Raw genomic sequence first — 14,534 nt, 5'->3', positions numbered from 1 at the left:
TTTTTTTTTTTGGTGGGGGTGGGGGAGAGAGAGAGAGAGAGAGCGAGAAAAAGGTTCATTTTCATGAAACAAAATGCAGCTGACGGTGAGTCAGTTCCCATTGTTTGGCACTTTGCAGTTAAGAAAAAGTCTTCCTCACTGTCTTATTTTTGTAGGCTGGAGAAACTTTGAGAGTCTATTGTTCAAAAAGATAAGTGTGCTGTTTGTTGCCAAGGATATCATGGAACAGCCAGTTTCTCTAAGTAATGGAATTCCATTGCTCTTATGTTTTGCAAATGAGCAATAAACAGCTGTTAAGGATTTTCTGTTGGCAGGGGACAAAATGTATTTGCCTTTTTCTGTACTGTTATGGCAAATCGCATCCACAATTTAGTAAGGGTATAAAATATTAATTAAGTTTCTTCGTATGGGAAAGAATGGAGCCACAGTAGCAGAACTATAAAAAGATAAGAAGCCGAGCAGTGAAATGATCCAGAGTCGCTCAAGCTCTGTGTGTGATGTAACATAATTGCGAAAAGGTCTGGACAGTTTTGTGAGAACTCTGCAATTTTGTTTGAACTGAAAGGTTTCCCATAAGCCTGAATTTCCCCACAGCCTCCTTGGAAAGCTGACATCCGTTTCTGAAGTAGTGCACAGTCACATAAACCAAACAACCCTAAGAAAACCCAAACTCTGGGAGATCAAGTACCCCAGGGTTAGGAAATGGTCTCTGGTTCAGGCTTGGGGAGCACCAAGCACTGTCACAGTTGTGGAAGTGACCCTGGCTCACAGAGCAGGGGACAAGGACAGCCAACCTCCATGGGCTCTGCTCCATCTGCTCTCTTGCAAGGAACCTTCCTTCCTTCTGATTTGTTTTTGCTCCTTCCTTCCTGCTCCCCAAGCTTAGTGTTGGTCCAGGCTGAGGAACCAGCCCCAGAGGAGAGGGACACCAGGGGACAGGCTGGGTGAGCTCTCCTGCCCTGTCCCCTCCCTGAGCAGGGCCACGCCTGTGCCAGCAGTGTTTGTGCAGAGCCTTTTGCACAGTTCAGGCTGCTTTTTCAGGGAAGAGAAAAGCCCAGCACAGAGACACTAGAGCGCTTTGCTGGATTGAAAACACGCCAAGGGTAGCAGGAACCCGTGTGTTGACATGGGGCTGACGTGTGTTGACAGCTCTTGTTGTGCTGCCCACAAACTCATTGTCATATTCACTCTTCTCACCTCTAAATATACACAAAATGCTGATGAAAATGGAGCACATTGTTTCCCAAGGGTTGGCTTTGGGTGCCTCCAGCATCTCACTCTGGGTCAGGAGTGACCTGTGAGACAAGCCTTGATTGCTGCCCAGCTAACGTGATTTGATTCCCATTGTGGAGCAGTCTCCAAGAGTGCTAATTGAGTTCTTTTTTAGATAAATTAACTCATTTCATGCAGCCCAGCCACTACAGACATCGAGTTCACAGCACTAGACTGGAGTGCTCTGAAAGAGGGCCCTCAAAATACAGATACTGTGGACACCAGCTCCTGAAACAGCTGTTTCATCCTGTATTCTCTGCAGTTTATATTTAGCACATTTTATCTAACCATGCTCTGGATAAAGAAAAAGGAGATTCCTCCTGCATCAAGGCATCTAAGTGAGCTTTATCATCCTAATGTCTAATTATCTCAGATAATTGAAATACTTGTAAACGATCTACATGAGAATTAGTAATGGCCAGTGGTAGTGTCCTTCTAGAGGCAAGTTTTTTAATAACCTTCACAGTGTCAAAGTTTTGATTTGGGAGTTTGACTCAGAAATGATTTACAGATGGAGGTGTGACTAGCAGAGCACAGCTGGAGGACTTGGCACAGAGCAGAGCATCCTACCTTTGCTTTCAAAGGCATAAAAACGGGTGAGGGAAGATGGCAACTTACTTCTCTAGAACTGAATTTCCTTATCTAGAACTTCTTCAACTTGCTCATTCAATATTAAGGTTTTGTGCATCACCAGCATGATTCTAAGTAGACTCTCCCACAAGGAATTCAGTATGAGATGCTGAGCATAACATCTCCCTAATTAATTCCAGCATCCATCACAGAGAATTTACAGTGAAGTAAAACATGAATCATTTGATTTCCTTTTGGAAAATGTTTCCTTGCTGCAGATCTTCTGATGGATGTGTTTTGGAGCACATGTAAAATAAGAGCGTCACTTCTCGTTTTCAGAGCTGCCACAACATTTCTAATTACTGAGCAGGGATTAGGCAGAGTGAAATACAGACACATCAGGATACTGTTCAGGGCTGATAGCAGAACCACTGCTTTATTGCTGTTTGCTTGCAAATTCTATCCCCTGACAATTCGATCCAGAGATAACCTTGGAATTATGTCAGAGATCATTTTTAAACATATTTTCCTTATGTAATTTGGATTTCCTGCTCTACACTTTTCAGAAGGTTAAATGCAAAGCTAAGCAGGTTTAGGAATTGACTTGAATTTCCTTTAAAAACAATTTTTTAGCCCTTTTTGGTATCATTGAAATAAGCAAAGGCACTGTGAGGTCTGCATTGCTACTGCTAAATGACAAAAATCAAGATGAATGTTGCATGGTTTGTACTACTCAGTCATCAGAGCAGCATGCAACAAATACAGAGAAATTGCCTCCTTCTTGTATTTTTGTTCTACAGAATCTGTTGAATAATGATATTTAGTGCTTACATAGGTCTATGAAGATCATGTTGTGGCTATTAACTGCTTAATAATTTCCCCTCACTGTTTAATAAAGGCCTTACTCTGTAAATGGGTGATCTGAGGCACAGAGGGAAAGAAGCTCTAAGAGTTTCTGCCAGATTAGAGTTAAAATATTTGGGTTTTGGTGTTTTTGTAACTTCTCTCTGTAAACCAAAGCTTCTTACCTGGTATCTGCTCTCAGATCTTTCTCAATGACTTTAGGAGTGAGGAAGTCACGATTCTGGGAGATTTCCTCTGCTTTGACTACACATTTTTCATGCAGTCCTGTACTTGTACATTCAAAGCCAGCAGCTGATTTCAGCTGGTGATTTGCTGAGGTATTGTTAAGATGTTCCACAGCAAATTGCCACGTTAAAAGCATGCTGAAACTATTGATTTTTTCTGCAAAGGAATTACTGCTCTCATAGATTTCATTTTTTTGTCAGGGTAACAAAATGGTCCTAATTTCCTCTCTCAACAGAAGTTGGTTCAGGTCCCAGCCCTGAATGCCTCTACGCAGCTGCTTGGCATTTCTTGAGACAAAATCAGACTTTCAGAGTTTTTATTTTTAAGCACATCAGCCCTGAAAGATTACAAATTAAATCTGGCATTCTCTTCTCACTAACTGGTAAACTTGTTTGTTTAGCTCTGGGTCTGCTTGGGAAGAAGGAGGCTTTTGAAAAGGCTGACTGCTCGCCACCTTAAAAAGTTTGCAGCACAATTAGGGTACTGTTGAGGCAGTATAAACTGTCACAGCTCTGCTGAAACCTGGAGGATTTATGCCATCTGGGACTCTCCTGGTGTTTCATGCTGCTCACAGGAAGGATCATTAGTTTAGGAGTTGAGAACACGTCTTAGTTCATTTGATTGATTTTCCCCAAAGCACACTCATGTGCTACAAATTACAGGCTGCTTCTCCAGGACGTGCATTTCTTCACAGATTACACACGAGAACAATGGAAGTTTTTAGCGAATCTTGCGGGTGTACAAACAAAATTTGCCGTTTGCTGCGGGCTCCCTGCTCACCCCGTAGGAAGTGTGGTGTTTTGGCAGGGCCACTTTCTGCTCGCAGGAGGGGGTTAGGTGGATTTCAGGGAGATTAATTTGCTAGCTGCCTTCGCAGCACAGCCTCCAAAAAGTCACATCAGCGCAGAGAAATCAAGTCAGCACAGAGGAATGGCAGGAGAGGACGAGCTGGCAGGGGCACGGTGAAACTTTCCCTGCCAGTGACACAAAGCCAGGCAAGGATGGCTTTAAAACTGAGTGAATGAATAAAAGAGGAAGCATTCCTTGTGGTCTGGTGGTGCGTGATGGGTCTCGTTTTTCCAGCAGACTGAGCCCGTGGCTGAAAGGACTCAGTGTCTTGCCCGTCTGGCTGCGCTGTCAGTGCACCCTTGTGCTGCCCTGGGTGCCCTGCTCACCTCTCAGCTTCCACAGATAACCACTCAATAAAACCACCATCTCAACACCACCTCCCAATTTCTGATTTGCTGGTGTGCACTTCTTAAAACAACGCCGGCTTTAGCAGGATGATCCTAAACCTGCGGCTCCTTGCGGGACCCTCGGTGCCGGCCGAACTCTGACAAGGGGAGAGATTAAGCAGAATTTGGCGCGAACGGAAAATTCAGCTCTGCAAACGGGATTTACTGGGCAGCTCCGGGCGCTCGGGAATTAATTTTCTAGAAGAAAACATTTTCAGACAGTGACTTAAAATCGGCTGTCGCGGTTCCTGCCAGGACACGCAAGCACACGAGAGCGTTTGTGGCGAGCGGGTGCAGCTACAGCAGAGTCAGCTCTTTTTTAGAGTTTGTGCTCCCAGAAAACTTTCCAAGGCCTTTGTCCATCCCTCTTAATGGTGTCTCACAAATCGTGCCTGTGCTAGAGCATAGATCCCACAGCTCGGTGGAAAGGGAGCAATAATAACAACCCGGAGAGGAAAATGTAAATGAAAACAGGCGGCCTCGGTTATCGCTGCATTTTTTTCCTCTCATAAATTTATTTCCCTGATTTCGTACCAGCGCTACAGGCTGAGCTGTGGCAGGGAGGTGGGGAGAGCAGAGGGATGAGCCAGAAAATGAGCCAAAGAGGTGCAACAGGATTTCTACACTAAATGCTGCAATGGTGTTCTTCCCACAAACATAACCAGACAAATAAATTGGATGGAACCAAAATATAAGTGTTGCAAATAAAGAGAAAGCAATGTTGTTTCCAGTATTATGAACCAACACTTTCTGACTTGCAGGCTGCAGAGCTCGGGTTATAAGGACATTTCATGCTGCAACTTTGGAAAAGGTCCTGTGTGGGTTCCCCTTAAATTTCCACACCATCTTATTCTTTCTTCTTTCTAATTGAAGTCCACATCGTGCTGACCCTAAGCGTAATGTGGGCATTTTGAATCTGTGGAAACTTAGAATATTGTTCTCAAGGGTGTGTTGAATGAATAAGAGGTAATTAAATTATATAAAAAAACCCTCTCAAACTCAGGAATAGATCCCTTATGTGTAACATAATTTAATGGGATTATGGTGTGGAGTCCTCTCTCCCCTGCATTCCCTGCCACTCTTGCTTTCCTTGCTCACACAGTCTGCCTGAAAACAACCATTTCAGACTTCAGCCAGCATGAAATCTCTCCCGTAAAAGCCTCAGTGCTCTGGAGGTGGGGACCATGACAACTGTGCACAAATCAGGAAAAGAATGGCCACTGCAGGAATTGGGAGGAATGCTTTTTCTGGGATGGAGCATCCACAGTCCTTGCAGAGAAGTTAAATAATGTTGCTCATGTTTGTGTTGGAATTGCAGTTAAACAGGGAATTGCTCTTGAGAAAAAGGAGAATCAATTATGAGGAACTTGCTTTCCAGGTTGGATCCTCTTGCCTCAAACTTTTCATTATTGTAAGGTCGGAAAAACTGGGAGAAAAGTCCTACTGATACAATGCTTTAAAACACAGTGAAAGTCACAGATTATTTAGCAGCTGTTGTTTCTCTTTGGTGTGAATAACTTGTTTGGGACCACAAGGAACGAGATTAGAGAGGAAATGCAGAGTGCTTTGATGATCTCCAGTCAAACCTCACATGAAGTCAGGGACTCCCTCCACTGACTCCTGTCGTGCTGATCCCAGAGCTCATGAATTCCCTCATCCACCCTCCCTCAGCTGTGTTTACCATTTTCTGCTGAAGCAATCCTTGCTAATTGCCTGGATAACCCAGCTCTTGGTGGGTGCCTGTCTGGCTGTGAGGCAGGGAGAAGCTGCTCCCTTCTCCCAGCGCTGATGGGGAGGTGGCTCCCAGCCTGGTGTGGCACCTGGTGGGACAGTTTGTGATGAATTCAAACCAAAAAGCACCTGGTAAAGCTAGGATTTGGGGTTAGGAATTACTACTCTCTCAAAGTAGTGAAAAATAGCTGGTTCGTCCTCTGTAGCTCATCAGAGAGCAACGTGGCAGACTCCAACAAATGTTGGGCCATTTTAAAGGATGCTCGTAGAGCATGTAACAATGGGGCAATTTAATCTTTTCATTTGTGGTACAATTCCTTGCATTTTAAATCATCTCCTCGGTTTTCCACATTTCAAGCCAAACCATTATGATTAACTGTTAGGTTTTATTTTTAGATTTTTGAATGCCCTGAGTCTTTTTAGAGAAAACACACAGAGTGTCCTATCAACCATTTTCACACATTTGGTATCATAATTGGGCAATCAGGCACAATCATCCTAATTTAGTACATATGTGGCACATTACCATGCCAATCGGGTTAAAGAGATGCATGAAGTAAGTGCAAATTAACTGACAAAAGGAGCGAGCTCAGACCAGCGCTATCAAAAGTCGCATTTGCATAACTCTTCATTTGGAATGAAAAACGGAATTTGTTCAGCAAACGTGAAAAATGCCAAGTGTGGGAGAATGACCGAAATCTGCCCGGGGATCCCAAATCCTCATTCTACAGCTCGACCCTGGTTAATTTTGGGGGAGGGAATTTTCCTCAGAATGAGAGCATGGTGCTGTTCTAGTGAGAAGTACAAAACAAAATCTCTCCTGCCTAGTAGCGTTTGTAGTTTGAATGACAAATAAAGTGTTTCATAGTAAATAAAATCTATTCAGGTACTGGGTGTGGGGGGGTTTTTTTGTTTGTTTGTTTTATCAAAGTTGCCAAAGTTGAGGGTATGGTAGGACAAGAAAAACTCCAGACAGGAAAACCTGGAGAAGAAAAGTGCTCAATAGAAATTTATCAAATGTACTCCAGGAAATTCTGTGGCAATTACGACTTTAGATTCGTACTCTCCTTCATGCATGAGGCTTTTTCCTTTGCTTAATTAATGAATTTTTTACACTATGAAAAATTATCCACAATTAACTCCAGTACTGGGCTTTAAACACTGAGAGGTGAACAACAACACCGAGAATTAAGTTCCAACATTGTTGACTGCTGATTTACTTCCTGCACGTTTTGATAAATTTCAAAACAACATAACCTGACTACTTTATGTTCCACTACGAAGTGCAACTACAGGACTTGTAAAGTTTTCAGGCTCTCATAAATAAAAGTGGGACTGGGCTGACAAATAATAGCCGTTTAAGAAGTTTTGCTTCACCACTGAGGCTTTTAAATGAGAACAGTATTTTCCTTTTAAGGCCTTTATTATGCATTTTTACTATCCTAAGCAAATTTGTGTTACGTTAGGTTTCATATAAAGATGTGCCATCTTTAAAGAAGCTTCTATCTGTAAAGTCTTACATGTCTAAAGAGATTTTACCTCTGAAAGGAGAATTTGAGTTTTAAAGGCTGTGTGGGGGAACATTACATGCAGAAAGGGAAGGTGAATTTGTGTTTTAAAGGCTGTGGGGGGGAATATTACATCCAGAGAGGAAAAGGGAGCCTTTGGGGTGAAGGAGGAGTGGTACAGAAGGGCTCTGAGGGCTGAGCACATCCCATCCCTGTGTGAATGACAAGGGACTAGGGGACTCCTGCTCCCAAAGGGTGCAAATGTCTCATCTCCAGTTTAAATTATGCATTAAATGTGCTTCAGTTGTGTGAAGCAGGTGGAAAAAGAGGCAGAATACGGAAAACACTACCTTTTGGTAGTGCAAACCCCTTTTCCATAGTCTAATTGAGCCTGGTGTTAAAATACTCTTTAAAAAAATCACTTATAGGTTCCTTATTGTAGGACTGGACCTGTGGATCTCAGGATCAGCATTCCTGCAGCAGCCTTTCCTCTCTGCCCTTTCCCACTGGCACAGTTATCAGCCCCAGCCCCAGAGGAGCATCCACAGCTTAATTATATGCTCCATTTAACAGCAGCACAAAATTAATCCTGTTTGGGCAGAGATTAGATGACATATGAAGAGCTGTGTCTGGTCTCCTAGGTGTGGTGAGTTTTATCTTGTAGCGTTTGCATTTAATCTTCATTATTTTTTGCCATCATCTACATGACTTTGAAGGGCACAGAAGTTTGCAAAGCTGCAAGCAAGGAGCAGGTTTGGGGACTGAGCCTGGCTCAGGATCCAGTTTAATTCCTGCACAGGTTTTCAAAGACAGGAGCCACAGGTGCTCAGTCCTGGAAAACACCACAAGACTGTTGGGAGTGCTGGAATACCGTCTCCAGTTTTATCAGAGTAAAATCACTGGATGTTTCCAAGGATCATGGCATGGTTGACGTTGGAGAGAACCCTTGGAAAGCAGCAAATCCAGCCCCTTGCTCCCAGCCAGAGCCTGGCTATTTACCCTATTTATTTACCCTATTTTATTCGGGGTGAATAAAAGCTCACACCCATTCTGCACATGAACAGTCCTTTGGGCTGAGCAGGAATCTGAGCTGAAAACTGGTAAATATCATACATCTGTTTGATTGATTGGATGAATATGAGAAAGAAACCAGCAGCAGGAAGGGAGAGTGAAAATGTTTCCTGAATCATTTGAAGGTGGGAGGAGAAAAAAAAAAACACTTTTTGGTGCTATTTTTTTCTTCTCTCAGTTCTTCAGGCCTCCCAGCTCAGGAAGATTTAGTTTACTTCTTAAAAGGTCTTGCTTATAAAGCAGACCTTTTTCTGGCTCTGGCCAGCTCTAATAAAAATTAGCAGTAACTTTAGCAGCTGCCATACCACATGACTGCTTGGAATTGCATAACTTCTTTTTCCTCCTAAAGAAACACACAAAGATCATCTGATCTCCACCCTTGCAGCCTTCTCCAAAGTGTTTTTCTCTAACTTGATTTTTAAACAGAAATCTTTTTCTCCTTTCTTTTAACAAGCCTCTTTTTCTCAAGCCCAAAATCTGACAGCAAATGGTGAGGGGCTCTGGGCAGAGCTTTCATGAGTTGAGTGAATAAGGTGATTATTTCTATTTGTGCTACTTCAAGCTCTATGACTGCTTATAAATAAGAAGTCATGTCACAGGCAAAATAAAAATATTTTGTGGCTGAAGTTGTGGGGATTTTAGGGCTTGTATTTCTGGGAGCATGGGTCTGGATGGAGAAGCATTGTGGCTTGCCAAGAACAAGGTCATGGTGGGAAGGACAAGGCTTCCGTGGCCACTCCAGATGTAAACTGGACACAGACTGTCTGCTCAGGCCAGGTCCTGTGTGGAAATCCCCGAGTACCCAACCTGGTCTGCAGACAGAGGGGATGGAAATTGGAAACTAAAAATTATCAGCCTCTTCTAGATGTGTGACACATGGAGATGAGCCATTGCTTTCTGCTTAATCGTGTTTCCTCTTAGCAAAACCCCCCCCCAAGTTTATCATCTTCATCAAAACCTAAGAACAGATAACCCCTTTTCTGTACAGGGCTTTTTTTTTCCAAGCTAATTTCTTGCAAAGAAATAAAATATTTGTTTTGTCAGGTCACTCCACTGGCTGCATAGTTATTTATCTCTCCCTCATAGTTCATTCAGGATTCATTCCTATTTTGTAGGTCTTAAAGAAATCCCCTGTCTATAGTTACAAAGAAGTCTTAAATGGTGGAATGAAAAAATCCCATGTGTGTCAGACTCTTTAAAGCTTGCTTCATCCTAAATCCAAACAAACAACACCAGGTGGTGATAATACCATGGAATATATGAAATGTTGCTGAAAAACCAAGCCTGTTGGCAGCCAGGGAAGCTCTGGAAGCTGCACCTCTTGGAGCCACTGTCCCAGCCCTGCACCCAGTTAGAGCCCCATACCTGAGCTGAGCCAGTTCTCTTAACCACAATAAAATTGGAATAAAATGTGCATTTATGTAATTCTCCCTTTTGTATTTTCTCTGCTGGTGGTATTCCCGTTTTCCTCCTAGCTTGTCAAGAATCCTGACTCTCATTTTGGAGTGAAAGTCTGGCCCCTTGCAGGCTGGGGATGAACAGATGTGCTGGGCTCTCTTCAGCTGCACTCCCAGCTCAGAAGTGTCCTGCTAGCAACCCTTGCTTTAATTTCAGTGTTCACACAGCCAGCCCTGGGATTCCTTCCCGTGTTTGAAGGAGCCTGTACATACTTCTTAATACAGCCTTTCATTGTTTTCCCTTCATTTTGGCTCCTTCTTTCCCCTTAAAACCTTTGTAGGCAAAGTTTCCTCTGCAGCAGGGGAATTGTTCACTGTTTCTTTTACAAACCTTTCTCTAGCAATGAGAACCTTCTCCTTCAGTTTTAGCCAGTTTTATGTCCTGCTGCTAATCAAAATGCCCTCTTGTCTTTCTCTGCCTCTAAAGCAAGTTTTTTTGCCCCGTTTTTGGCTGCCTCAGTGGAGGAGGCACTCGCAGACGGGCTGAGGAGCTGATGTTAAAGTGAGTTACAAACCCAGGACGGAGCCAAGGGTGGCAGAGAGAGCAGCACATGATTTTTCAGCCTCTAGCACGTCTCCAGGCTTTCCAGCCCACTGAAGGCTGTAAATCCCACTTTCCCTGCTCTGACACTGCAGTTCAGTTCCTTCTCCCAGCTTGCCTTCCCCTTACCCTGCCGTGGTCCTTCGTTAGACACCCAAACTCCCCGGGTTAATGAGAAACACTTCAGTATCTCAGGCAGAAATAGGAGTTGGGAGGCTGATGGGAGAAGATGCTATGAAGTTTCCTTCGGGATGAAATGAATTTTGTGCATAATCTAAGAGAAAAGCCCTCCAGACTCTGTTGAAAGTTTCTGCCTGGTTTGAATGCTGTGTTATAATTTGAATGGTTTTGCAGAACAAAGGAACCAGAACCCTGCAGTCAGAACTGAGATGATACACTTGTCACTGACTCTGTCCCTTTTGTCCCAAATAACTAAAAATAACTTGCTTTCCGTTTGTTTAGCCCCTTGCCTGAGATGCTGTTCAGTAGGAACATGATGCAGAATCTGGTGCTTAGCTCTAGTTTGTGTCTGATTGCAAGGACTAAATTCCCCTCCTTTAGAAAACCTTTGGAGAGCAGCTAAGCCCAAAAGCTTTTAACTGCTTAGGAAGAGTTTTCCTGCCATTTCAGGAAAAAAAAAAATTGTAATTATCATGGCTGCTTCAAGGGGGTTGTCACTGAAGCGGTAAACTGTGGTAGAATTTACTTATCCTGGTAGGAAAATGCAAATTAAAGCTATAAATGGAGGTCTTGAGAGAGGTCCTGACCACTTCTTGCCCACCAGCCTCATAGTCACCCTCGGTCATTGATATTCCGAGGCAATCAGGTGATGTACATCATCTTCTGCAGGGGGGAAAGGGACTGGGAAATTAATTGTGCAAGGGAAACATGCTGAAAGAATAAATGCCTTTGTTTGTGTCTCTCCTTCATGTGTTAATCACTTCTCAACTGCAAACCCCAACATTTCCAGCCCTGCAAGGCCTTTCTCCAAGGAAATTGAACTGGGTGGCCAGGGAGAGGAGGACAGTGTTTTAAAATTGCTAAAAATTGAAAGGCAAACACTGACGAGTGCGGTGTTTGATTAATTTGTGATCTGTCCAGCTGAAATCAGCAGTGAAGATTTCACTAAGGGAGTTTATGACATTCATCAAGTCTGTTCTAACCTGGGGATAAAAAGTAAATTCACAACTGTTTATTGGCACGGTTACTGGAGGTTCTGTGCAAGCCTGTGGGATGTGTAGGTGAGCAGAAGCTGCCCCATAAGTTGTCCATCACAGTGGAGAAACTCAAGGATGTTTTATATGTTCAGGCTAAGTGGGGGATTTGTTTTACCACGGCCAAAGTTGCTACTTATTTGCCTAAATTAAAGGATATGCATTAGATAAACAACAGCTGAGGTCTTGGGCTCTGCTCAGTGTCAGAGTCCATAAACACGGGAAAAATCATCTACAAATGGCAAATTCGCTGATCTATGACAGGCACAAATGTATTTTCCATCTCCTTTGAATACTTTAAACGTTTGCTCATCATTGGAGAATCCAAATCGCGGTATTTGACGCTAGAGAAGAATTCTATGGAAAACAATTTTTAGTTCAGTCTGCCACTTTGTGCCAACACAGTTGTTGTAAACAGCTCAATTTCTGCTTCCTTCAGTTCCCAATATCCACATTTGCAACTGCTTTTATCCTCCCAATAAACCAGATTTTTGACAGGAGAAAGTGAACCACAAAGTATGATGTTGCTGCCTAAATATTACATATTTCCTTTTTAAGCAAATGAAATGCAACATTGTCTTAATGTTTGAAAATGAAAAACACTGGGTTGTTTGCCTTTTTTTCTTTTCAGAACATTCTTGTTATTTTGTTACAGTGGAGTAATTTTCTAGTCCCGATTTTAAATTTCAATTTCTGTCATTAACTGCAGGGTAGACACAGGCTTGGAACCTGGAGTAATGACTTTGGAGCTGAAACTCTCTGGCTTCTATCACTCTGTGATTTAGAGAGACATCAGACTTGTGTTATTGTCAGGCATCCAAGTTATTTAAAATTACTTCTCTCTGAATGTAAATTTTTGTGCCTGTCATGATCTAACTAGATTTATTCTATTCAAGTTAAAAGTTTTCTTTAGCTTGGATGTACAAATTGAACAAATTCTAGATCAAGGTCAGACCTAAAGCTCCGGTTTATTGTTGTTGTTCTCTCCCAGCCATTACTTTGTCCATCATTTAAATTGCCTTTTGGATTAAAGTATTTTGTTATATGAAAACACGGGGCATTTTAGGCATTAAGAGCACTGAGTATATATCTCTGCATCAGAAATGGGCCTGATTTTTGTTTTTCTTTATCCTGTACTGTGTCAGACAGAGGATTTCCTACCGTTGTTTGGGAAAAGAAAGCTGGAAAGGAAAGCATAAAACTGATTGCCTGATGGTTTAGTGTTACAGACCACCTACCCTGAGAGGGGAGTCATTGAAATTCTAACGAAGAGAAAAGCCATAGCCCAGCAACAAACAAATTAGGGAAAGCTTAGTGGAAAATCAGTGGAACAATAAAATATGATTCCATTTTGGTAACACTTTTGGTACTTGGAATAGCTTTACATGGGAGAAAATAGAAAGCAAAAGGAGCCACTTAAGGGAAAGCCTTTAGACAGACGTTCAGAGACTTTCTAGACAGACCTAATAGAATTTTATACACTTAACTTGTTATAAAATCCGTGTATATTCTGATGTTGTCTTCCATAATTCCTTGACTTTACAGTTAAAAGAAGGGGAAATAAATAACTAGACAAGGAAGGGGTAGAAAATAAAACATTTGTCCCTCCTGAAAAGGCTTTCTTAGGGAAGAAAACACAGGGCAAGATGTTTTAAATTCTTTTGGGACCTCAACAAGCAATTTATCTAGAAACTATTTATAAACTATTTTTATAAAGTCTCAGTTAGTGACAAATAGATGTACCTTAACTTAAAAGAAGTATTTGCCTAACTTTATTCACATTCACTCCTAAATAACCTGGTTTGCTTTGGGGCATTGTGTACAGTACGTTCGACACACATCTGATTAAGGGGCAGCTCTGTGCCTGGGGATTCCTGCTCACCTACAACTCACAGATTTTCCTAAAACAGGAGAATCTGACCACAAAACCACAGCCTGTTGTAGACCCCTGAACTCAAGGCAGAGCCTTACCACAATCAGTTTAGGGCATTTAGCTGAGCGTACAAAAACCTTTAAATAACAAAGAAATAAAAAAAAGCTGTCAGCTGAAGTTTGAAGTTGGCTGAGAAGATTTTCCAGAGACAACAGCTACACCTCACTGCTGTTTGTCTGGCTGCTCAGCTTCCATGAGAACATTGTGGAGGAATTTAGAGGGGGCCAAACCCTTTTATTCCCAAACACATTTCTCTCCGTCTCGGTCTCTGGGGAATCCAAGAGCACAAGTGCAGAGGCCAAGTGGACACATCCTGGCTGGTGGAACAGGCAGCTCCCCTGTGCTGCAGGCCAGCAAGAAGTGAGAGTGTTCTTCTTGCCTTGGTAACCCTGAGGGGATGGAATTTGGGTTGTGATCTCCTCTTTTGGGGTGAGCCTGAATCCATCTATTGTTCCACGGGAGAACAGCTGCAGGGGACACCAGGGAAGCTTGCAGGAGGAGGGAAAAGCTGATTTTTCTTCAAGATGGAACGGAAGGTTTTCTGGTTAAACAGATGTTCCTGCAGTGGCTGTTCTGTGCTGATAAAATCAGTTATCAGCCTGTAAAAGCCTATAGGTTCAGCAAAGTAAAGCGATGCCCGATCGGTTTGAAGAGTCACCAGGGCAGATTTCTCACTTCACCCACTGAAACCAAGGAAAGACCTCAGTTATAAATCAAAATGGCCATTTCTCCCCTGTCAGCAGAGGAAGAATTCCACAGCAGCAGCTGCCAGGCTGCTGTGAAGGTTCAAACTCCCTTTTCTTTCCAGGTGGGGCCTGGGTTGTTTCAAACACCCCTTTTTGAGGGACCCCTTTCATTGAGCCCTGGGATGTGGAAAGACACTGGAAAATATTTTGAATCCTTGCAACAGGTG

General features: G+C 42.8%; 1 protein-coding gene and 1 long non-coding RNA gene across 3 annotated transcripts in view; one reads left to right on the top strand and one right to left on the bottom strand.

Moving 5' to 3' along the window:
- PDZRN3 (PDZ domain containing ring finger 3) overlaps positions 1–14,534 on the top strand; it is a 131,209-nt gene that overhangs the window by 8,500 nt on the left and 108,175 nt on the right. The gene's annotated exons all lie outside the window — the stretch shown is intronic.
- Positions 80–14,534, bottom strand: part of LOC120758079 (uncharacterized) — a 28,357-nt gene continuing 13,902 nt past the window's right edge. Inside the window, exon 3 of the long non-coding RNA XR_005702770.2 lies at positions 80–4,364. This is a non-coding gene — a long non-coding RNA (uncharacterized LOC120758079). The remainder of the gene's footprint in view (positions 4,365–14,534) is intronic.

Source organism: Hirundo rustica, chromosome 12 (genome assembly GCF_015227805.2).
Source record: "Hirundo rustica isolate bHirRus1 chromosome 12, bHirRus1.pri.v3, whole genome shotgun sequence".
NCBI lineage: Eukaryota > Metazoa > Chordata > Aves > Passeriformes > Hirundinidae > Hirundo > Hirundo rustica.
Note: the sequence above shows the minus strand (reverse complement) of the source record. Positions and strands in the feature narration are given on the sequence as shown.